The sequence below is a fragment of the Schistocerca americana genome, chromosome 3 (genome assembly GCF_021461395.2).
Source record: "Schistocerca americana isolate TAMUIC-IGC-003095 chromosome 3, iqSchAmer2.1, whole genome shotgun sequence".
Taxonomy (NCBI): domain Eukaryota; kingdom Metazoa; phylum Arthropoda; class Insecta; order Orthoptera; family Acrididae; genus Schistocerca; species Schistocerca americana.
The window spans coordinates 231,100,063-231,123,626 of NC_060121.1; the positions used below are offsets into that span (position 1 = coordinate 231,100,063).

The window sequence follows — 23,564 nt, forward strand, 5'->3', positions numbered from 1 at the left end:
GTTCCAGACTGCAGCGCCTTTAACCGCACGGCCACTTCGGCCGGCTCCTGCTGGGGATCTACGTTTCTTTTACTGTGTACTTTACTTTTCACTGTGTACTTGGAGCTCGACGTTCTTGAAACAAACGAGTGCTGCCTCTGTAGCAGTTTCAGCTATCATCGCATCGTCACCGTATTTCTGGAAATGGCGAAATTTGACAGTGCAGACATCAGGGTGAGGTCATGATGCTATTTGCTCTAATAGATCGTCCATAGGAGACTGACATTCTTCCGTATTGGTCTCCAGGTAGGCAAAAATAGCTTGCATCCCTTCATCTATTTCTGTTGCAGGTCGATACCCTCATTTCTCCCCACTACCCGAAACATGTAACAGCTTTTTGTAGCAAAATCTTTGATTCCACCCATCTGCAGCTACCAAGTCATTTGCGTTTTGAATCTGTTCTACCACAATTTGTTGGCCAAATTCATCACCACGTCGTTTAGTTTGTTCTAATATTGAAGGTAGCACTTGCAATTTCATTTCTTTTGCAAACAAAATTTTGCTTAGCATGTGGCATTTTTATTGCGTGGTTAACAAGTCATCAGGATTTCCACTTGCACAGAGGAAATACAGGTATCCATCTCTGAAACTGAACTGACCTTTCTCCTGGGACCGACGTGACATGCCTGTTGGTTCCTTAGGATGTCGAAGGCTAACTGCTATCATTCACTCCTTAACATACTTCTTTTGCAGCATGTTTCATGCACTGTCACTTCGCTGAGCCTTTTTAGAAAACGTGTGTGAGCAGATCAATTAGGTTTAATAGTACAATCGATCAGCCGTGCCGATTCCTTTCTTTTTGACACGTTCATCTCTCATTACATTTTTTCGCAAATGAAACGGAGACTCACATTAGACGATTTCATTTAGATCATCAAAATATCACGAAAACAGACTGTGAAAAGAATCGCCAAAGAAAACAGAGTTCCGCACACCAAGGAATAAATGCAGTGACGTTCCGTAAATAAAAATTCCGATACACTTTTTCTTATAAATGATTATTGATGTCATTCACCTGTAAAACATGGACGGTACCTGTACGCAACTAGTATTATATGCCACAAAAAGACTTCACGCAATTTGTGCCGAGTGTGTTATTAGGGACTGATTATGAAGTAAGCGATCCGTAAATGCTGGCTATCCCGCAATGTGAGATGTTCAGTTCCCATGTATAACATAACAGGTAATGTATTTCTACGATACAAACACAAACTGGAATAAAAGTGCTCAAAAGCTTGGTTTTTGCCATTTTGTACAAATTTTGAAAAATGGATGTAATTTTGGGGCAACGACCTTACCGCAGTGGATCCACCGGCTCCCGTGAGATCACCGAAGTTAATCGCTGTCGGGCGTGGTCGGCAGCTGGATGGGTGACCATCCAGGCCGCCATGCGCTGTTGTCTTTTTTCGAGTTGCACTCAGCCTCGTGATGCCAACTGAGGAGCTACTCGACCGAATAGTAGCGGCTTCGGTCAAGAATACCATCATAACGACTGGGAGAGCGGTGTGCTGACCACACGCCCCTCCTACCCGCATCCTCCCCTGAGGATGACACGGCGGTCGGATGGTCCCAGTGGGCCACTTGTGGCCTGTAGACGGAGTGGTTGATCTGATTTTGATAAATTGAAGCGCCCTCGGAATTGAAACTGCGGCCGAACAAGATTCTGAAGGCTCAACGGTACCGGCCGATCTCCGTGTCGTCCTCAGCCGGTAGGCGTCACGGGATGCGGATATGTAGGGGCGTTTAGGTCAGCCCACAGTTCTCCCGCCGTTGTCAGTGTTCATAACCGGAGCAGTTCCTTCGCAGTACGGTACTCCTCACTAGGTCTGAGTGAATCCCGCTTGCCAACAAAATGTTCAAATGTGTGTGAAATCTTATGGGACTTAACTGATAAGGTCATCAGTCCCTAAGCTTACGCACTACTTAACCTAAATTATCCTAAAGACAAACACACACACCCATGCCCGAGGGAGGACTCGAACCTCCGCCGGGATCAGCTTGCCAACAGCGCTCGGCAGACCTGACGGCCACCCATCCAAGTGCTAGCCCAGCTCCATAGCGCTTAACTTTCGAGATCTGACGGGAACCGGTGTTACCTCTGCGGCAAGGCCCTTGGTATTGTGTGCAGGACAAAGCTGTAGCGGTTAAATTAGTAGAGAATTCTGTGCTCTTTTAGAAAGGAAATAGACGCCAAAACGTTAGGAGCACAAGAAACTGGGATATTTTGAAAAAAAATGAAAAAGTCAGAAATTTTTTGTTTTTTAACTACAGAAAGTTTAGCCAGCATAAGTTTTGTTGGTAAAACTTGGTTTTCCAATCTTTCCAACCATGTGAACGAGTGAAAAAATTTTCTACTCCCTCTTTTGCAAGATGTAGGCACTGTTTCCGACAGTTTTAGTGGACTGGCTTGCTTACATTGAAGTGTGTCATTTTGTGGTGTCGTTATGATGTGACCTTGCTGCGAGACTCCAAAGTGCCAATGATCCGTAAGAACAGAGTATTTGGTGGAAATATTGAGAAGTGAAAAGAATGTCCACAATACGCTTGTCCGTCATCTGCAGATTATTGCTGTGCGGTATGGGATCCTTACCAGATAATACTTACAGAGGACATAAGAGTGTCCAAAGAAGAACAGCTCGTTTTGTATCATCGCGAAATAAGGGTAGGGGGGAGGGAGTGGTCACGGCTATGATAGGCGAGTTTGGGGGCAGTCATTAAAACAAAGGTGTTTTCGTTGCGGCGAGATCTTTCCACGAAATTTCAATCACAACTTTCTCCTCTGAATGTAAAAATATTTTACTGTCGCTGGTTTAAATAGGGAAAAATGTTCATCGTAATAAGAGAAACGAGAGCTCGTACAGAAAGATCTAAGTGTTCATTCTCCCCACGCACTATTAAAGAGTGTAACTATAGGGAAACAGTCTGAAGGTGGTTCGAAGAACTCAGTGTCAGGTAATTAAATTTAATTGCGGAGCAGACATATAAATGTAGATCTAAAACAATGCTATAAACGTCGAACATCATACGCAGCAAAGTGTCGGCTGGAAGCTTGATTGCAGCAGTATGAGAACAGACGTGCAGAAACCATACTTTAGCGATTCTACAACTACATTTTTTTTTATCCTTTAGAATTTGTATTGCTTATCTTTATCACTTTGCTGTTACAGTGGTAGAACAGAACTCTATTAACACCACGGAGAGACTGACATCGTGTTCGACCACGCAGGGTGCATTGTGTCCCCATAAGCCGGTAGCACACACAAAATCTTTCCTCTCTTCGGCGTAGCACCACCGAAAGTGAGAAGTGGAGCAACAGCAGCGGGAATATCGAAACAGTTGAAAGACCAGCGCTACTCTACCCATAGATACTAGGAGTATCTTTCGAGGCTCAGGTAATGAAAGTTCTTCGTGAATATCACGAAACCACTTTCATTAACTCTTGAAAACCGATGACTAAAACTCGGGCGATAGCAAGTATCACAACCAAGGGCACTGCCGCGTTAGAAACACCTGTTCCTGTCTATCACCGAAGTTAAGCAATGGGTTGTTACTTGGATGGGTGACCTTCTGTCTGGGTATGTCATTGCCGTTGGCTCATTGACACCGAAGTGCCGTCCAATTGCAAGACCATCACCACGTCGTTGACTCCTACGGCATACCACATAACTCTCGTACAGCTGTTAAAGAAAATGTCGCCAAGGCTGAGCTGCCCTATATTTTTTGGAAATCGTACAACCGAGTGAATGCAGGGATCTCAAGTGCAAAGCGAACTTCGGTAGATACGGCTGCGCAGTGATAGGGTTGACAAATCCTCGTGTGTGGTCTGGTCCAGAATAACCACCACTTGCACATGACAAAACTTAATTGAACCCAAGAATAGAGATGTCTCGAAGGCTTCGCATTGGGAGTCTTGCATATGAAATTATTATTATTGACAGGTGTATAAATTTATTATTGCAAATATGGAAAATAAAAATTAATAAAGCATTTTATCTGTTCAACGTCCACCGCTGGGTAAGTCCTCTAGACTAGTCCATGTCTATCGTAAGCTATATGCATCCATGTTAGTTCTGCATGAAAACTGTTGCCATCTAGCCATTCCATGAAGTCATCGTCTCGGTATTTTTTATCACGTAGGATCTAGCAAATAATTTCCTTGCTCCATTTATCATCCAATCGTCGAGCTCCATATATCGTTCCCTTCTATTTAATTTTCATTACAGTTGTAATTGTTTTTTCCGTTGCAATTTGTTGTCAGACCCATTTTTTGTTTTTCTGTTTCCTGTAGTCTCCAACATACATCTCCCCATTGCTCCGTTGATCGCTAATAAACAAATGTGAGAAATAACACATTAATATTGTGTGGTTTCCTTAAATCTTTAGACTGGATTAATAATAAATAGAGAAACATTAATATCACAATTTGAATACTTTGGGTGCCCTACTTACTCTCTCCCCAGTTGAGTGCAACGCGTGTCATATAGGCTTAAATGTCGGTTACGTCGTCAAAACATTGACTCTTCATGTGAATTTCTGTACTCTGTTATTTTGTGGTAGGTTCGTATTGATAAAGCCGTCTTGTCGCCCGTGAATGATGTTTTCCAGAAAAGAATAGTCAGTTTTCTGCATCTCAATCAAGTCGCGACAGGTGTCTACGTTTCGTTGTTTTTGTTCGGGAGTCAGTCGTGTGATGCAAACATTGCACACCTTTTTTTTCTCCAAACTATGTTTTGAACACCTGATATAGTGATGTTGCTACATTGTGATTTATGATACTACAAATTGCACGTCCACTACTTAACAATATTACTCTATGCAAATGCACACTGTTGAACACGCACGCACGCAGAGAGAGAGAGAGAGAGAGAGAGAGAGAGAGAGAGAGAGAGAGAGAGAGTGTAAACAAACAAACAAAAGATAAGACGTGGCACTATACTCACTTGAGAACAACTGGACGTCAAATGGGACTGGACACTCGATAACATGTTTCTAAATGTTTTGGCAAAGTGAAAAGTGTTAGTTACAAACGAAAGCCTGCAAACATGTATATTTTAGTGTGTGGGTCTCAATAACTCATGAAAAAGAATTCATCGAAGCTAAGCTTAAGTAATAGCAGATATAGGCGCGAAATATCTTGTGACAATGAGATTACGTGTAGATATAAAGTGATGTGTTAACTGGCCAACCAAATTCTCATTAACATCATTTGGTTGCAGGTGACAAGCTACCCGTATGTGATAATGTACAGAGGATCCTGCATATCGGTGTAACGTAAAATTAAGCTAATGACAACATACAGTAACGGTCTTTAGGCCCAATTTTCGTATACGAGTTCTCATTTAAAATACGTTAACATTTCACAGATTTGAGTAAAGAAAACCACTGACGGTGGCACAGAGGTAATGATTCATGTTCTGCATAATAGGCGGACCTTATGCCAATAATTTACCTGCAAACACCCAGTGCAGAAACAGCAAATCCAAATAATGCACGAACTGACAAATCACTACCCGAACCAGAAAAGAGGCACAATTAATACGCTCGTAACTCGAGCAAGACGAATGTGTGAGCCGCAGCACCTCAGACGCCAGATGCAATATTTGGAAACCGTCCTGAAGAGCAGTGGGTACTACACCAGTTGCGTAACAAACGTCGCAGAATCAAACACACGGCCAAGTGACATGTCAGAAAAGAAACGTCCGTATATTGCGCCAAAACGGAGTAAGGACTATTTATAAGCTGACAAAGAAGTACAAGAGAGTCCCAGTTCGGCAAAGGAGAAAAAGGACTCCACTTGCAACGTCGGGAATATACCGCATACCATGTGCACGCGGATAAATCTGTGTTCGATTTAAGAGACGGTCAATCAACACCAGGATCACCTAACATAAGGGGCATTGCAGGTTGGGACAGGTGGAGAAATCGGCCGTTGTGGAGCACACTCTGTGTGACCGACCACTTACTAAAATTCTTGCTATACAGAAGAGCTATCACACCCTCTCGCTCACGGATGCTATGGAAATACATAAACATGAGAATAGTTTCAACAAGAAAGAAGAAAGGCTCAAGGTGAACGGATCCTGGATTCTCTTTCTGTAGCGAACGACCGTTGCAGGTAGCAAAGGGCGAACCGCAGCGATAATGACCGCGGAAAACCCGATGCTCGTTGGCGCGCCAGTTGTGATCTGCGGCCGCAAGCTCGACTCCAGTTCACCACCAACAATGGAGGGTGAAGCTTTGGCAACGCCAGCCCCTCATGCTGGCGAAACGTTGGAATAATCATCAAACAAACGTCGGCTGAAGAACCCGAGACAGAAGGCCGTTTGTCAACAAGTGGCCACGAAACCCTTAACAACTTTGCAGAACAGATGATCCGACGTTGTTTCTTTGAAACCGAAATTCGATTCTGCTTCTCTCAAACTCAGTTTTATGGTTAGCGATTGTTTCTAAATATACAGTATTTAAATGCCACTGATCGAAAAAGGTGGTAGTCAGGGAGAGCAGCGTATGGAGAATACGGCGGGAGGGATAGGACTTCTCAAATCAATGTTTCATGTATATTTTGACGGATTTTGCGACATGGGGTCGAGCACTGACCCGCTGCAAAATTACCTTTACGTGTCTATCGCTGTGTTGTGGCCGTTTGTGTTTCAGTGCTGGACTCGAACGCATCAATTGCTTTCGATAATGGTGTTCTGTGATTGTCTTCGTCTGTCTCAGTAGCTACGAAAACGTTCTGTCTTCCACCGCCATGCCGGTCTTCGACATCAAAATCACCTTCTTAATGCGTTGAAAACATTCTCTTTACGTTCTTCCACTAATAGTTCTCTCACCAGTAGTCTTACCCAGCATCTTAAGAGCCACAGCCGCAGATCTCTTCATGTTAAAGCAGAAAATTAAAACCTCCCGCAAATGGCGAGAAATGGCTACGTAAGTTGACGTACTTAATCGAGAATAACCTTACGATGCAATCACAAATCAACCAATATTTTTATGGCATTATGTTTACAGATGCCTAAGCTTATTGTTTTACACCTACGACCAATCACCGGAGCCCCACTTGCCGCTACACCCGTCTATTGCAAAACGGCGGAAGCAAAGTTGTAGACATAATAACACACGAGCGACTAGAACGTCGTTATTGATTGGTATCTTAACTGCAAACACGTACCGTTTCTGTAATGAACTTGTGGTAATCCGTTGTTTATTTAGTAGTTCGTTTGACTATACGAATAACGATCTAACTGACGTCGAAAGTGCAGTCTTCTTCGTACCAACATTTGAACTAAAGAAAAGTGAGGTATAACGTAGCTTAATGTATTTATCTTTAGTTATAACTTTGTGTCAGACTGTTAATCTAACTCTGTTCATCACCTTTGCACCTTACAGTATTCTATCACCTGGGCTCAAATCCTGCCCTCTTACGCACACGGTTTTAATTTCTCAGTGAGAAAATTCATTCATGTGTTCACATTTATTTGACAGTCACAAGGAGGAAACAGTCAGAAAGAAGAGACAACTATCTGATTCACAGGTGCTGTTTCGTTGACCATCAGGACGTGAGAATCAGCTGAATTAGAGTGATTATCGTTAGAGGTCTGATACCTGAGGATTGGACGCTGCTTGCCATTGGCCAATTAGCGCACGACCTCACTCTTTGCAGGTCTCACTTTTGGTGAGTATGTGAACGTTAATTATACTGTGTTCTCTTGCCTATGTAGAGAATAGCCTTTTATGCGGGTTTAAAGTCTCACAGCCACCTCTCGTCGTTCTCTGATATTACTGCTGTAACTTCTTGTAAGATTGAAAAGGTATCTAATATTTTGTGTTTATATGTTTCTACGGAAGCTTAACCTGTTTCATAAGCTCGAGTGAAACAGACTGAAAGTAAATAAACTTCTTTCAGGCTGTTCTCAGGCTGCATAAGGAAGGAACGCAGTATGAATAAGATATGTGAAATTGTGACAGAACTGAATCCGTTGGATGGGCTCAGAGATACGTTAGAAAGAATAGAGTTGGCTAAGAAATTCTGGGAGAGGTGTGTCGAAACGTGTTCACATCCAAATATCCCATGAAAATACTTTGGTTGTCCTGAACATGATATTCGTGATTCCACACCGACTCAGATATTGCCGAAACTTTCCTCCTTAGTCTACACTTACATTGGACGCATATTGCTCCCTAGCAGATGCAGACAGATTGTGAGACCCAATGTCGTCCGACGTCGTTCTTGACGATACCTACATTGGATTCCCTATTTCTCACGATCTGATTTAGAATAATTAAATGCACAGTGCTCGTTTTTGTGTCGACTTCTGCTACTTAGGAGCCTTCACCTTAATAAGAGAATTAGAAAAAATGTTCGGATGCGCCAGTTTCACAAGATACAGTCACAGGGGAGTTTTTTAACCTGCCAACCTCTACGAAGTTGTCGAGATGAATTCAAGATTATAGAAACATTTGACCACATTTTGAAGGCATAAGAAACGATCTAACTGGCCAACAGGGCAGGTTTAAGGCCCCAGGAACACAAATGACAGCTTGGGCGACCAGACCGAGAGGGGCACCAGAGTCTCCCAAGTGCAAAATTTATATATAGAATGAAAAAAATTAGCAGTGGAAGCTGACACGGGTGAAAGTGTAATCATGGAAGCAACAACCTTCCAGCAAACGATCCGTTCGCGAGATCATTGAGCTAGAAGCGGCCACTGTGAAATATCGTCCTAGTTACTTCAGATGTGTTCGAAATGTAAATTATTCGTCAAGTCCCCATCTAATTGGGCGTAGATTACATCCAACGACTGCGTTAACAAGAAATACAACGCTGCTTCAGCGTGTAACTTTATAGGGTAAGTCAGGATGATATGGTGAATCGGGTGAAATGGTGAATTGCTTTAATTCTTTACTGGTTAAACAGATGTCTCTGTATGTCTGCATGCCAACAGTCTCTAATCATCTGTGCAGTGTGCACGAGTTGAAAACCAGCTTCGTTTTAAAAACCGTAAGTGCTTTGTACAAAACTGTTTTCGATGCTAAATAATTTTTATATGCTGCATGCATTTGTAGATGTTACTTCAGGTAGCGTAGTCCGCGGGGTATTTTTGGATATAGTCTGCCTTCTTATACTGCTTGCGTCTAGTGTTTTGAACTTCTTGCCGTGAAATTCACCGTTTCACACATAGCAAATGGGAGAAACGGGCAGGGGTGATACGGTGAAGGACTTTTCTTATATGTAAAGTGTAAAGCTTTTATTTAGGTACATCCAAACCAGGGTTTTTGACAAGTCATGAAATGTTAGCGTTTTCTATCCCATGCGAGAGTTATATTCTGTTTTATCCGACGTCTCAGTACAATCGTTGATTTAAAAACTAATATATATATATATATATATATATATATAATTTGCGAGTACAGTTGGGTTTGTCAGTGATTAAAAAAGTAAATGTTCTAACTACCGCCATTGTTCCAGGCAAAGATGCGTACATTTTACAAAAGACAAAAAATATCCAGCCGTGCTGATTGGACAGAGGAGCAACTTAACGATGCCGTAAAAGCGGTGCAAAATGGAATCACCCTGAATAAAGCCTCAAAGGAGTTTCACGTTCCATGGGCAACGCTGAAGAGAGAATTATCAAACGGGTGCTTCACGAAAAAACCTTTGGGTGGGCTGCCTGTACTAACACAAGAATGTGAGAAAAAGTTGGTAAAACATATCATAACATTACAAAACTTCGGATTTGCACCGACAAGGACCGAAGTACGTACTATGGAATATAAATTAGCTGAGAAATATAACCAACATCACAAATTTAACCGAGAAAAGGAAATTACTGGAATGGACTGGCTACATTTATTCTTAAAAAGAAATCCGGAACTCTCAATTCGCAAATCGGAAGGAGTTTCACCAGCACGGTCAAAGGGTTTAAGTACGAAAAACGTTTCAGACTATTTTTCATTGCTGCAGAACATCTTGGTAGAGCATAACCTCCTTGATAAGCCGGGAAATACATATATTCAACGTAGGTGAGTCCGGACTTCAGCTGAATAATAGACCAGGTTACGTGTTGGCTGCAAAGGGGTCTAAGAGCGTACCAGCGATAACATCCGGTGAAAAGGGTGAAACCATATCTGTAATCGCTTGCCGCAATGGAGAGGGCATGTTTTTACCCCGAGCTTGTGTTTTAAAGGGAAAAATGAAAAGGCCGAGTACAAGGACGATATGCCGCCGGGTTCCACGATATTCATGTCACAAAAGTCGGCGTACGTAACAACTGATATTTTTCTTCTGTGGCTAAGGAACCATTTTGCACCTAGGAAGCCTGAGGGAACAGTCGAGCTTATTTTGGATGGACTTAGCTCTCATTGCAGCAGCGTGGATACATTAGAGTTTGCAGAAGAAAAAAACATAATTTTGCTCTGTCTACCCAGCCACACTACACAGTATCTGCAGCCGCTAGACAAAGCATTTTTTTAAAGCTCTGAAATCCTATTATTACAATGCTTGCAATTCGTACATTAAAATGAATCCAAATAGAAAAATTTCCAGACTAGTGTTCGGAGGACTGCTTACAAAGGCATGGGTAGAAGCAGCTATGACAGAGAAGGCAATATCGGGGTTCAGAAGCACAGGAATCGTCCTGTTTAATCTTGATGTCATCCCCGAATACGCGTTTTTAACATCAGCTTCAGATCAACATCAGGCAAACAACGAACGACATGAAAACAGACCAACTTCATCTCGACCAAGTTGTTCGCACTGGCAGGAGATACCTAATCCCTCGGAAGAAGCAACTTCAGACGTAGATAACGATCAGGGACTAGAACACATAAAAGCTTCACCACAACTGGGCTGTTCGCAACGGGCGGAAAATCCACAGGAAAACATGTAGTCTTCATCAGAAGCAACAGATATGACCTCGACAGTGGCAACTGAAGAATCTCAAATAACCCCTGGAAAACTCTTGGACCATATTTCGCCTATACCTATCCTAGATAAAGTTGCATCTGCAAAGAAGAAGTCCAGAGCTTTAGATGAGGTTTTGACTTCTCCAGAAAGCATCGACAACCTGTGAGACAGAAAACGACAAAATGAGTCAGTGAAGAGTAGAGCAAATGCTAAAAAGAGGACCAGAGGAGAAACCGTAACCAAAGGAAAAACCGTAACCAAAGAGACTACCAAAGGAATTATCAAAAAAGCGTCTACCACTGACACCGAATCCGACTCGTCGCTGGATATCCAATTGCAAGACGATGATGACGAACTGTACAGTTTGCACTAAAAAGGATGTGGATTGGATTAAATGTATTAGCTGCCAACGTTGGCTACATGAAGACTATTCAAAATATGAATCGATGTGTGACGTATGTGGCAAAAAGCAGGGAAAATAAGTTCACCACTTCACCCAAAGGGCATTCGCCGTGTTATTTATGTATTTTGTGAAAGGGGAGTGTTTTTATTTTGTTTAAATATACAATTTATTGTCTTCTATGAGGCCCAAATTTTTTGTTCACCATATCACCCTGTTTTACCTTACAAATCACAATACATTCGAAACTGTTGAGAGATGTGTTCCACGTGTAGTCCTCACATTTGGAGGCAATACTGCACTCACGTCTGCAGTAAATTGCGAAATCTTTGAAACACCCCCACGATCATCTCGGTCTTGACAAAGCTGCGCCATTTCTACAGCCGTGTCGACTGGAGTAATGTACACTTTACTTTTGACGTGACCCCATATAGAAGAAACCGAAGGATTGAGTTTGGGCTACCTTGGATGTCCAAGTATAAGCTTCGGTTGACGTATCCATCTTGGACCTATTGACGCATTATATCGGTAAAAAAAAATGTACCTGTACCTCATCAGGCATGTATCACACTGCCCAAAGTTGCACAAGGTAACATAGGCCATTGGTGAAAGTTAACTCCAATTATATGCAGACTTAAGCCCAATGTTTACATTTGAGGTACATCTGTACTAATCAGGACAGTATTTTGTACTGAAATTAGTGACGGTTAGTAACCACACATTCGCAATTGTGTCGCAAACCAGATGTTAGCCGACCCATGTTCACTGGAATGTCTTTACTTCTGTTATCGTATTCTTTCACACGTCTCACTCTGATACACTGAAGAGCCAATGAGACTGGTACACTTGCCTAATATCGCGTAGGGCCCCCGCGAGCACGCAGAAGTGTCGTAGCACGACGTGGCATGGATTCGACTAATTTCTGAAATAGTACTGGAGGGAACTGACACCATGAATCCTGCAGGGCTGTCCATAAATCCATAAGAGTACGAGGGGGATGAGATCTCTTCTGAACAGTACGTTGCAAGGCATCCCAGATATGCTCAATAATGTTCATGTCTCGGGAGTTTGGCGCCAGCGAAAGTGTTGTGCATATAGCGCAATGCCATAGTCCTAATCATCATATGCAGGAGCAAGAAGTAATTCAGTAAACTCATAAGAGTGTTCCAGAACCACTCTGTAGCAATTCTGGAGATGTGGGGTGTCGCATTAGCCTGGTGTAATTGCCCAAGTTCAGCGGAAAGCACAATGGACATGAATAGATGCAGGTGATCAGACAGGATGCTTAGGCACGTGTCACCTGTCAGAGTCGTATCTAGACGTATCAGGGGTCCCACATCACTCTAACTTCACATGTCCCACACCATTACAGAGCCTCCACCAGCCTGAAAAGTCCTTGCTGACATGCAGCATCCATGGATTCATGAGGCTGTCTCCATTCCCGTACTCGTCCATCCGCTCCGATACAATTCGAAACGAGGCTCGTGCAACCAGGCAACATGTTTCCAGTAATCAGTAGTCCAATGTCGGCGTTGACGGGCCCAGGCGAGGGGGAAAGCTTTGTGTCGTGCAGTCATCGAGGGTATATACGAGTGGACCTTCGGCTCCGAAAGCCCATATTGATGACGTTTCGTTGAATGGTTCGTACGCTCGCACTTACTGATGCTTCAGCATTGACATCTGCAGCAATTTGCAGAAGGCTTGCTCTTTTGTCACATTGAACACCCTTCAGTCGTCTTTCTTACAGGATCTTTCTCCGGCAGCAGCCATGTCGGAGATTTGTTGTTTTACCGGATTCCTGATTTTCATGGCACGTTCGTGAAATGGTCTCACGGGAAAATCCCCACTTCATCGCTACCTCGGAGATGCTGAGTCCCATTGCTCGTGCGCCAACTATAACACCACACTCAGACTCCCTTAAATCACTGCCATTGCAGCAGCAGTAACCGATCTAACAACTGCGCCTGACACTTGTCTTGCGCCGCGCGGTATTAGCCTAGCGGTCTGAGGCGCTGCAGTCATGGACTGTGCGGCTGGTCCTGGCGGAGGTTCGAGTCCTCCCTCGGGCATGGGTGTGTGTGTTTGTCCTTAGGGTAATGTAGATTAAGTAGTGTGTAAGCTTAGGGACTGATGACCTTAGCAGTTAAGTCCCATTAGATTTCACACACATTTGAACTTGTCTTAAATAGGCGTTACCGGCCTAAGCGCCGTATTCTGCGTGTTCACATATCTCTGTATTTGAATACCCATGCCTATACCAGTTTCTTTGGCGCTTCAGTGTATGTAAATGATGTATTTTTCACTAAGAGATCTCATGTTTATCTTAAATGAAAATTAGTTGTGACTTTCCTTAATATCCAGCTCAGAAATAAGATTTAAAAATGTATTTCTGTTACAGAGGAAAACCCCTGTTATAAAAGAAATAAAAACTGCTTCTATTATGATTAGATTTAGTTTTCTTATCAAGGGCCCAAGGAAAAGAAGTTTATTCCTGAAAAGGCAGCGGGTAAGGGTGATCGCCTAATGAAGGGGGGGGGGGGGGGGGGAGATAGTCTCGAACCGGCCCTGTTGATCAGACTTAACTTCAGGATATGCACCAGTCATGGTGCGTTAACTAAACACTGTTGTTTTAATAATATTGTCACACTAATATTAGTTTGTTAATGAGTAAATGTATGAGCTAGAGATAATCAATTGTCGCCCTTGTTATGCGCCTTCGGGTTACGATAGCCGACTGGAAACAAACATGTTTGGTCGTCCTACATCGATTCCGGAGGGTTACGGATCCAATGTACACTAATGTTCATAAATTAACGATAATTGCAGAATGTGATGCCACACAGCGTGGCACTACACAAAACTAGCGCTAATGACATAGGCACATAGGGAACACACACGACACATCTGTAATTCCACGGTATTGGTGATACGTTGAGAAAACCGTTCCGAAACACATGTGCTAAAAACGCCACTGTTTCCTGCGCTTGTACTCCGACATCAATATGTGATATGATCACCATGCACACGTACACAGGCCGCAAAACGGGTTGGCATACTCTGGATCAGGGGGTCGAGCACCTGTTGGGGTATAGCCTCCCATCCTTGCGCCAGTACCTGTCGGAGCTCCTGAAGTGTCCCAGGGGCTTGAAGATGTGCAGCGATATGTCGACAGAGAGCATCCCAGACGTGCTCCATGGGGTTTAGGTGTGGAGAACAGGCAGGCCACTCCATTCGCCAGATACCTTCTGCCTCAAGGTACTCCTCCACGATAGCAGCTCGGTGGGGCCGTGCGTTATCAATCATCAGGAGGAAGGTGGGACCCACTGCAACCCTGAAAAGGCGGACATACTGGTGCAAAATGACGTCCCGATACACCTGACCTGTTACAGTTTGTCTGTCAAAGAGATGCAAGGCTGTACGTGCACCAATCATAATCCCACCCTACACCATCAAACCACGACCTCCATACAGGTCCCTTTCAAGGACATTAAGAGATTGATATCTGGTTCCTGCTTCACGCCAGATGTAAACCCGGCGAGAACCACTGTTCAGGCTATACCTGGACTCCGTGAACATAACCTGGGACCACTGTTCCAATGACCAGGTACTGTGTTCTTGACGCCAGGCTTTACGGACTCTCGTGTGACCAGGGGTCAGTGGAATGCACCTTGCAGGTCTCCTGGCGAATAAACCATGTCTGTTCAGTCGTCTGTAGACTGTGTGTCTGGAGACAACAATTCCAGTGGCTGCGGTAAGGTCCCAAGCAAGGTTACTGCAGTACTCCGTGGCCGCCTGCGGGCACTGATGGTGAGATACCGGTCTTTTTGTGGTGTTGTACACTGTGGACGTCGCGTACTGTAGCGCCTGGACACGTTTCCTGTCTGCCGGAATCATTGCCATAATCTTGAGATCACACTTCGCGACACACGGAGGGCCCATGCTATGACCAGCCTCCAGTCGCCCTAGCATTCTACCCCTCATAACGTCATCAATAATTGTTGTTTGAGCCATTTTCAACACACAGTCTCCATTAGCACGTCTGAAAACGTCTGCACACTTACTCGCTGCACTGTGCTCTGACATGCACCAACTCACCTCTGCGTATGTGGACTGCTGCCAGCGCCACCGTGCGACGACCGCAGGTCAAATGTAGCGTATGATCATACCCCGAGGTGATTTAAACCCGCAAACCACCCACCAGAGCGTTGTTTCACCATGTATCAGCAATATCCTTAGTTTATGAGCGTGAGTGTAGGTGTGGAAGTTACACATCCATTGTATCCGCATTAATCTCAGAAAATAATTACACCTTTCATGGGCCTAGTTGTTCAGTACGTGTGGAAGCACGACGGTGCGGTCTTGCTCTGATTAAGTCAAGTCCAACATTTCCCATTGACCCATCTGTTAATTAATTGTTAACACAACTGCGTGTGCACGCGTGAGCGAGACAGCGAAAAAGAAACTGCGAGGAGTAGGGGCGAGGGAAAATACTCTGTGAAAGTTGGGCGACATGAAGTGAAGCATTCGACAGATGTAGAGAGGGACAAAATTTCTGCTCGCGCCGTTACTGGTAGATACTGTACTTTTTATGATATGGAACTCTCATAGTCTAGAAGGAACCACAAACAGCTGAGTGTCATAGAGCTGTACCTAGAATCAGCATCTGTAATAGTATAGTAATGTTGTACCTCAGTTACTTGACAAAATTTTTTGATGCAGTGTGTTGGAGTACTGTTTGTTAGGTACCTTCACCAGCTTTGTCGTTTGATGTTTGAGGGAGTCGAGAGGTAGGAGCCGGCCACAACGCAGTTTTAGTCCTTTCTAGAGTGCTACGTGCTCGCTATTTTACCTGTTTTGAAGGGGCTTGGAGGTCCTTGTCAAGCACCGACTGACAGCACGCCCGCCACATTGCCCGTGGGAAAAACGACATCCTGTCAGTAAAGACGTGTGATTGACGTATTCTTGGGGGATTTTTGTTTATAAGTATTTTGTTTTGTTTCACACTATCACATAATAATGATAACAATTATAACCAGCTTCGGCCATACGTTGGCCGTCGTTGGGTTTTACGAGAGAAAAAGAAAAAAATCCACATTTAAATCTTAATTATCTTTTTAAGTTTTTGCGAGCTGCATTTATAAGGAAAAAAAAACAAAGTACATTAACGATTTGCCTTCTTGTTCGCCAAATGCCACATATGACATGTAGATATGAACCATATGTATTCTGGTTACTTGGAAATAGAACTGGAGAAAAATTGATATATTGCTGTGTATTTTTTCCCCTATTGTATAATCCGAAAATTTTCAATGTACCCGTGCGACCGCTGCGGTCGCAGGTTAGAATCCTGCCTCGGGCATGGATGTTGTGATGTCCCTAGGTTAGTTAGGTTTAAGTAGTTAAAGTTCTAGGGAACTGATGACCTCAGAAGTTAAGTCCCATAGTTCTCAGAGTCATTCATTGTACGTCGAAACTGGTTATGAATGTTATCATATTATGGGCCATCCATAAATTACGACACACGTTATGATGAGGGGAGAGGGGTCAAAAAGTGTGACATCGTCAGACCTCTCGGGGGGGGGGGGGGGGGACGAGTCATAGCTTTGTGACTTCACATGTTCCAAAAAAATGTTCAAATGTGTGTGAAATCTTATGGGACTTAACTGCTAAGGTCATCAGTCCCTAAGCTTACACACTACTTAACCTAAATTATCCTAAGGACACACACACACACACCCATGCCCGAGGGAGGACTCGAACCTCCGCCGGGACCAGCCGCACAGTCCATGACTGCAGCGCCTTAGACCGCCCGGCTGACTTCACATGTATGAATCTAAAGAATTACAGCTCTAATAAACTTTAAAATATTACTTACTCTATCAATATTATTAAATAAGGTTTTAATCAGTTTCTGTCGCGCCTTCCGGTGCGGCCGAGCGGTTCTAGGCGCTTCAGTGTGGAACCGCGCGACCGCTACGGCGCAGGTTCGAATCCTGCCTCGGGCATGGATGTGTGTGATGTCCGTAGATTAGTTATATTTAAGTAGTTCCAAGTTCTAGGGGACTGATGACCTCAGATGTTAAGTCCCATAGTGCTGAGAGCCATTTGAACCAGTTTCTATCGCTTTTTGGCATGTGGCAGCCGCGCGTGTTCACGGTCGCAGGACCTACTGTGTCGCGTGTCGGCCGACTTTGACATACGCCGAAAGGCCAATACGGCCTTTGAGCCTTTCACAAACACCGCCGTTGTTCAGGTTTCGCCTGTGTTTAATTGTTTATATCGTTCAGTCGACACATGACTTTCGCAAGTGATGAACGTGGTTTTACTAGTTCACTGTTTTGTCATTTTCAGTTTATCTAACAAAGTACAAATGAGTAAAAAACCTGAGTGAAGTATTCTTTATCGCAAACAATGAAGTATACTGATTATTTTTTTCAAAAATTTATTCGTCGTTAAAACCACCATAACAACTAGAGCCCGTGGGCGTTAAAAGTAATTTGAAGTTTTACGTAATTTTAGTATTTAGTTCTCCCCTGCTAAAAATGTTCCGGGCAAACTGAAAAACGGAACAATCCTATCAATTAAGTTCAGTTGTTATACACTACTTATTATAAAGCAAAATCGGCTACCGCATCTTTGTCTGTCTGTCTGTGGTAATGGTCGAAAGGTTCAGGCTCGATTTCGATGTAGAGCTGAATTCTTCAGGGCGATTAAGTACACCTATGGTGCGAAATGCACGTATTCAATAATTTACATTTTTACTTTTAACTAAACTAAAGATTTTAATGTGCAGTGAAGTGGCAGCCAGTTACTTCAAACAGTACCTAAATCAACGCAAAGTCAAAACACTTCCCGGAATAAAATAATTTGTCGTTCTGGAACCTGAGCTCCGTAGCATGCTGCTAGCAGGCGATGCTGGCATGGCGACATAAAAGGCAACAAAAGCACAGCAGCATTAAGGAAAGACATTCAACAGGGAAAAAACGTGATGAGAGACAGACAGCGCAACTGAAAATAGGTGGTGATTCTAAGAAAACAAAAAAAAATCTAAAATTTTGTGGAAGTAACAGCCCAAGAAAATCGATCCGGTTTACTTCAAGTCATAAAGGTGATAGCAGTTCTGGTGGCGCCGCTCATCGACGTCGCACTGAAATATAAGGTGCTGCAAAACACTCGACTACTTACAAGACGAACTCTGTAAACAAGGCTATACTGTCAGTCTATCAGGGTTATACTTAAGGAATCCTCCTCAGGCGGGTCAATACAGAGGAAGGATCAAAACACTTCGTAACTGTTACTGTCGAATTGTGCAAACCATACTCTACGCAACATGTAAAGGAGAGAGGTGGCAAATTCTGTGGAGACACGGTAAGAAACATCGAATCTTTAATTTTGGACCCTGGTCAAGTATCTTTTTATCAGTGTACGAGAAAGCACGTGTGCCATTAGGTACTACAGCAGGACATGGTCAAGCACCATTGTGAATGCACCTTGACTACTATGTAAAATTAACGGATCATGATTTCGTAGCCGCTGAAGAATATAAACTTATTCCCTCTGTTAATGCATGTATTGTAATAAACAAAGATAGTGAGGGGGAAACCTGTAGCTGTGACACGCTCTGTGCCTAAATTCGTAGCGACTCGTAGTGGAAAAATTGTTCCTGTAACGCAGAGACTCATGCCACATGCCACAGACTTGACTTTCGAACTCTAGAATGTTTTGTGAAACCCGTGTTTATTTTTACTTGCGATGGTGGTCCCGACGAAAATCCACGACAAGAACGACAAGGGCGCAGTGGCGGATACATAAAGAGTCATCAGCTCATCCTCGCTGCCTCTCGCAGTTGCAAAGTTACAAGGTGAGAAACTGACTTGGTACTACTGAAGAAATGGTATCGATATTTACAGCTTCTAGGAAGCGGTTCGCAACATTGAAGAGTCACCTTCAACACTTGCTGCAATGACATTGTCAAACGAGATGGGTTGAGCGACATGATGCTGTTATTCAATTCGCAGCTGGTCTCGGAAAAAAGTTCTCAAAGAAATACAGTTTTGGAGGAATAGATCAACGACTGCCAAACCCAATGTTCTCCTTCGAGCTCTAATTGTGAGTTTATTATCACTCTGTTTACACTGAGTGACATTATGAGCATTACATATACAGTCAGCAAAATCTTACAAGACCGTAGCTTGGACGTCGCGATGGCAAAATTAAAATTAAATTCGAAGATCAAGGTGTACGACGGCATGAGAGCTAATGCTGATAGCCGCTTTGCTCGCATTGTTGAAGAGGCGAAGACAGTTGTGGAAGAGTTAGACGTGGAGATAAGTGCTCCTCGTCTTACAAGCAAAGACACAGGGAAAACTGCGATCATAATGATGATGCTATGACACATTGGAAGAGAACTGTTTTTATGCCTACACTGGACCATGTACGACTGACATGAGAGGACGTTTTGCTGAAGAAAATATTTATCATTTAAAATTCAACATACTTTTGCTCTTACAACTACTGAAACATGACGGTAATGGTCTGGCACATAAATTGAATCATTGCTTAACTGAACTACCGTTCTTTGAAGAAGAATCCCTCTTTGTAGTTAAAAAGAGACTAATGAGAGAGATTCTTCAATCCAAGCAAACGAGGATAAACGCCCTTTATGATCGTGTTTCTGTTATGCAAGCGTTGTCTGTCTGCCCAACTTTGCACACGGTGTACAAAATATTTGCGTGTCTACCTGCTTCTATTGATACAGTAAAAAGTTTTTCAACATTTCGGCGTACAAAGACTTGGCTGAGGTCGACAATGGAGGAGGATAGACTTCATGGCTTAACTGTGTTGGCTGGCCGAAGTGGCCGTGCGGTTAAAGGCGCTGCAGTCTGGAACCGCAAGACCGCTACGGTCGCAGGTTCGAATCCTGCCTCGGGCATGGATGTTTGTGATGTCCTTAGGTTAGTTAGGTTTAACTAGTTCTAAGTTCTAGGGGACTAATGACCTCAGCAGTTGAGTCCCATAGTGCTCAGAGCCATTTGAACCATTTTTAACTGTGTTGAACACTCATCCTGACGTTCCTATTGACGATGTGATTAACCGATTTACCGGGAAGAATAGACGCATAGAATTCATCATTTAAGGACGAGAACCACAATTTAACTTTTTTATATCATAAGATGGCATTGTCTTGTATATGTTTATAATCAGTTTACATAAAACTTTCTTAAACTTTGCACGTGACTTGATTATTTTTTATTACGGTAAAAATAAAGGTAGCTCCTTGAGGTTTTTCTGTATCCGCCACTGCAAGGGCGCCCGTAAGTGTACCGTTTGTCGGCCAACTGTTGAACGAGAAGCGCCCTTGGTGGGGAAAGCGGCCTTCCCAGTAAGGATCCAGCAACTGTACTACAGGCAGACCCAAAATCAGGTGCCCGTTTCTTGTCCGAAAAGAGTTAAAACAAAAAGAACTGTTGGCTAACGTTGCCAGTCCCGAAGAAAGAGTTGCAGTTTATACAAAAGTCAGCCTTGCCACCATAGGACGCATCAGAAGGAAACGAATAAACAAACCACTTGGTTTCGTTGAATCGCCAAAAAATAGAGCTAAGAATCTTGGGAGGAAACCCATCGTTACAGAGCTATGAAAAAATCGGTGATTCGACAAACGATGGAGGACTTTGACGTCAGTCAAAAAAATAGTACCGGCATTACACAAATTACTTTTTCCAATAAAATAAAAAAAATAATTTTTCTTGACAAAGTTGTTTTTGGACAAAACACTGCGTGAAAAGGGACTTCTCTGGAAGGGATGGCGAATGCTAGTCGAAGCAACAGGTTTATTGTGGTAAATATTGGATCTAATGCTCTTTTCATTTATTGACCTACAGTAATGTTATTCTCTTCAATATATTTCCCGTTATTTATTATACACTTACGCGTGAGCTTTTTTCAAAACCCGAAAGACTTCTGGAACTCCTATCTTTAGGACAGCCTTTAGCCCTCTCAGCGACGCGTTTTTAATCTCATGTGTGCTTGTAAAGACTGTGCTTTAAAGTCTCCTTTATTTTTGAAAATAAGAAAAGGTCACATAGAGCGAACACGTGTGCTAAATCGTCGTTACGGTATTGTTCTTGGGCACAAATTCACGAACACGCAACTTATTCAGAGCAGGTGGATTATTGTGGTGCAAAAACCATGGGTTTCTCCGTCACAAATCCAGGCTTTGTAATAAGATTGCTTCACGCAAAGGACGTTGAACTTGTACGTAGTAATTCTTATTGTTCCTTTCACCTTGTGGCAAGAATTCATGGCACGGTGTGATGATAAAACCGAAAAACATAACTGTGTAACCTTCACATTTGATCGCATTTGTGGAGCATTCGGTCTTGGCGATGTAGGTTGCTTCCACTGGGACGGTAAAAGCCTTTGTTTCACTGTCATATCCATCAGCCCATGTTTAGTCACCTATTATGACTCATTTCAATAGTTCTATACCGCTGTTGACTTCACATAGTAATTCCTGAGCCTCATGCGTTCGCCGTTATTTCTGTTCAAAAGTCAACAGTTACGGAATTTCGGCCGGCCGTTGTGGCCGAGCGGTTCTAGGCGCTTCAGTCCGGAACCGCGCTGCTGCTACGGTCGCAGGTCGCAGGTTCAAATCCTGCCTCGGGCATGGACGTATGTGCTGTCCCTTAGGTTAGGTTTAAGTAGTTCTAAGTCTAGGGGACTGATAACCTCAAATGTTAAGTCCCATATCCATGTGCCTAACATTGTACTGATACCTTTTAGACGTTTTTACCAACAGTAAGAGTGATACGAATCGGACTAGGACAACAAGCGCATTTACAAATTCCTCCTTACTTTGTAAACGCTTCTCGTGTAGCCAGAATTGTTGGGTCTCATCGCAGCCGTTCAAAGAAAAATTCTACCTCATAGTAGCAACACAAGGTAAGAGTAAACTGTAGATGTTACAAAATAATTCCAGTACATGGTGTTAAAAATTCGTTCGGAATGTATCCATCGTTTTAGGATGAGATAATAGACGAACATGCATTCAGACGAACAGGCATTCGATTCTGTATTTGTAGTAGACTAGCTTAGTGCGCGCTGCTCCGCTCGTGGAGTCTGTACGGTCTGCACAGTTTTTTTTTTTTTTTTTTCTCAATCAAATTTTTGTGTTGTTCACTAATTGCTACACCTTCTAAACTTTTCACGCTAATTAAGGCCATAGAAGCACTGTCTTTTCCAAATGTACTTTTGACCGAAAGCTACAGTCCAAGGTTTTTGCCATTCTCGTTCTTGTGGTGACATTTCCATAGGAACTTTCATTCCCTAACACACATTCCATTATATCTAACTGGCAAGTGAAATAACAATTTTCGTAGATTTAGCTTTAAAAATTTCTTAATATAACGAAATATTTTCTTAAAAATTTTCGCCACCTTAGGTGTTGAACTTTCAAAAACAGTGAAACCCGTATTTTTTTAAATTCCTAACATAGAAGCCAAATACAAATTTTCGTAGATTTACCTTTGAAAATGTTTTCATAATGAAACAATTTCATAAGACTCTACTTCACTACCTTTGGGTCTGAATTTCCAAAAACACTGAAACGAGTTTTTTTTTTTTTTTTTTTCTAACCGAGAAGTCAGGTACCAATTTTTATAGATGTTGTTTAAAAATGCCTTAGTAGCTCTTTAATAATTTACTTCAGAAACTTGCACGCACTATTTTACTATATTTCCAAAAATGCTGAAAAATGATTTTTTTTATTTCCGACTGAGAGATCAAACACCAGCTTTCGTAGTTCGATACTCAAAATTGCCGTAATAGCGACATATTTTCAAAGAGACTTTCATCCCATACTTCACTCCCCATATGTGTGGAATTTCTAACAATCCCTGTATAAACGACGCGTACAGTATAAGATCAACCCTCTTTCCTAATTTCAAGTTTGTATCCTAAGCAGTTTCGACTGGGCAATAATGAGTCAGTGAATCAGTCTAGCCCTATTTCAAGCCCTTAGGAGCTGGATTTCTAAAAACAGTGACACACGTATTTCTTATTTCTAACAGAGAAGCCAAATGCAAATTTTTTTATTTGCATCCGAGGAGTCAAATACTAATTTTCAGAGATGTAGCTTTAAAAATGCTTTAGTAGTTCACTAATAATGATTTGTTTTTAAAAAAAAGTTTCACCCACGTAGGGGTTAAATTTCCAAACTTA

The 23,564-nt window shown here is 42.7% G+C and overlaps 1 protein-coding gene across 1 annotated transcript in view; it reads left to right on the forward strand.

Moving 5' to 3' along the window:
* LOC124607417 (A-kinase anchor protein 1, mitochondrial) overlaps positions 1–23,564 on the forward strand; it is a 273,098-nt gene that overhangs the window by 154,072 nt on the left and 95,462 nt on the right. Inside the window, exon 3 of the mRNA XM_047139743.1 lies at positions 7,574–7,714. The gene's annotated coding sequence lies outside the window, so the exon portion shown is untranslated. The remainder of the gene's footprint in view (positions 1–7,573; positions 7,715–23,564) is intronic.